This window comes from Neodiprion lecontei, unplaced genomic scaffold, assembly GCF_021901455.1.
Source record: "Neodiprion lecontei isolate iyNeoLeco1 unplaced genomic scaffold, iyNeoLeco1.1 ptg000160l, whole genome shotgun sequence".
Lineage (NCBI taxonomy): Eukaryota > Metazoa > Arthropoda > Insecta > Hymenoptera > Diprionidae > Neodiprion > Neodiprion lecontei.
Window position 1 is genome coordinate 10,001 of NW_025791920.1, and position 2,500 is coordinate 12,500.

At 61.0% G+C, this 2,500-nt stretch overlaps 1 non-coding gene across 1 annotated transcript in view; it reads left to right on the forward strand.

Annotated features, from left to right (window-relative positions):
• Positions 1 to 2,259: 2,259 nt before the first annotated feature.
• LOC124296489 overlaps positions 2,260 to 2,500 on the forward strand; it is a 1,913-nt gene continuing 1,672 nt past the window's right edge. The window contains exon 1 of the ribosomal RNA XR_006906305.1: positions 2,260 to 2,500. This exon is cut by the window's right edge and continues 1,672 nt beyond it. This is a non-coding gene — a ribosomal RNA (small subunit ribosomal RNA).

Genomic DNA, 2,500 nt, shown 5'->3' on the forward strand with positions numbered 1-2,500 from the left:
CTCGTTGAAGCTGCGGTACGGGTCGAGCGAAAGGCGACGCGCGGCGTCCCGGGGTCGATCCGGACAGACGGGACTTGTAAAAATTACGGTCCGAGTCGAGCGAAAGGCGACGCGCGGCGTACCGGAGTCGATCCGGGCCGACGGGACTTGTGAAAATTTCGGTCCGAGTCGACCGAGAGGCGATGCGCGGCGTCCCGGAGTCGATACGGGCCGACCGGACTTGTGAAAATTTCGGTCCGAGTCGAGCGAAAGGCGACGCGCGGCGTACCGGAGTCGATCCGGACAGACGGGACTCGTTGAAGCTGCGGTACGAGTCGAGCGAAAGGCGACGCGCGGCGTCCCGGAGTCGATCCGGACAGACGGAACTTGTAAAACTTTCGGTCCGAGTCGACCGAGAGGCGATGCGCGGCGTCCCGGAGTCGATACGGGCCGTCGGGACTCGTTGAAGCTGCGGTACGAGTCGAGCGAAAGGCGACGCGCGGCGTCCCGGAGTCGATCCGGACAGACGGGACTTGTGAAAATTTCGGTCCGAGTCGACCGAAAGGCGACGCGCGGCGTCCCGGAGTCGATCCGGGCCGACGTCGACTTGTAAAACTTTCGGTCCGAGACGACAGAAAGGCGACGCGCGGCGTCCCGGATTCGATCCGGGCCGACGGGACTCGATGAAGTTTCGGTCCGAGTCGACAGAAAGGCGATGCGCGGCGTCCCGGGCCGACGGGACTTGTAAAAATTTCGGTCCGAGACGAGCGGAAGGCGACGCGCGGCGTCCCGGACTCGATCCGGGCCGACGTCGACTTGTAAAACTTTCGGTCCGAGTCGACAGAAAGGCGATGCGCGGCGTCCCGGATTCGATCCGGGCCGACGGGACTTGCAAAAATTACGGTCCGAGTCGACAGAAAGGCGATGCGCGGCGTGCCGGAGTCGATACGGGCCGACGGGACTCGATGAAGTTTCGGTCCGAGTCGACAGAAAGGCGATGCGCGGCGTCCCGGGCCGACGGGACTTGTAAAAATTTCGGTCCGAGACGAGCGAAAGGCGATGCGCGGCGTCCCGGAGTCGATCCGGGCCGACGGGACTCGTTGAAGCTGCGGTACGAGTCGAGCGAAAGGCGACGCGCGGCGTCCCGGAGTCGATCCGGACAGACGGGACTTGTAAAAATTTCGGTCCGAGTCGACCGAAAGGCGATGCGCGGCGTCCCGGAGCCGATCCGGGCCGACGGGACTTGCAAAAATTACGGTCCGAGTCGACAGAAAGGCGATGCGCGGCGTGCCGGAGTCGATACGGGCCGACGGGACTCGATGAAGTTTCGGTCCGAGTCGACAGAAAGGCGATGCGCGGCGTCCCGGGCCGACGGGACTTGTAAAAATTTCGGTCCGAGACGAGCGAAAGGCGATGCGCGGCGTCCCGGAGTCGATCCGGGCCGACGGGACTCGTTGAAGCTGCGGTACGAGTCGAGCGAAAGGCGACGCGCGGCGTCCCGGAGTCGATCCGGACAGACGGGACTTGTAAAAATTTCGGTCCGAGTCGACCGAAAGGCGATGCGCGGCGTCCCGGAGTCGATCCGGGCCGGGAGCCTGTCGGAACATCGTCATATGAGCCTCGTTCAATTTCGACAAAGTTCCCGGAGTTCAAAATTTTTTCGATAGCCCGCGGAGGTTTCGCCCCGTAAGCCGACCGTGCTACCACCGTGCCGGCGCCGACGTCCTAGCGGCCAGGCTCCTACTAGTAAGAGGAGCGAGTCGGTCGGGCCGGTCTCCCGTCGTCCGCCTGCTACGCCGTACCGGTACGTGCTCGAGCACGATACGTACTTCGGCGTAGACCAGGAGCGGGCGTTCGCGGACCGTTCCGTGCCTCGTACCAAAGAAACTACGCGACTCGCGTTGTTTCATCTATCGTCACTGCATTACCGCGGGTCGGTGTCTCAGACCGAATGGCCCTTGACGCGGTACCAAGAAGTTCGGCTCTCCGTGAAACACGGAAGGCCGAACGCTCCAACGCACGCGTCAACTCGCTTCTTTCCGAGCGTACACTCAAAGACCAGAGATGTTATAACAACGTATCCCAGACGCTTTCAATCTAGCCGACGGGTACGGGAGATCGTTCGAACGCTTATAAGCCGAGTGTCGAAGGTGGCGGCACACGGAACCGGGGCTGCCTGCGCGCAGTCCCGAAACACACAGTAGACGCGCGGCCGACCGGGCTACGAGACCCGGTCGGCGATGGGTGGCGCACGTCCGAGCCGAGATTTTGTATCGAAGCTCCCTGGTTGATCCTGCCAGTAGTCATATGCTTGTCTCAAAGATTAAGCCATGCATGTCTCAGTGCAAGCCAAATTAAGGTGAAACCGCGAATGGCTCATTAAATCAGTTATGGTTTCTTAGATCGTACACACATTTACTTGGATAACTGTGGTAATTCTAGAGCTAATACATGCAAACAGAGTTCCGACCAGAGATGGAAGGAATGCTTTTATTAGATCAAAACCAATCGGCGGCGGGTA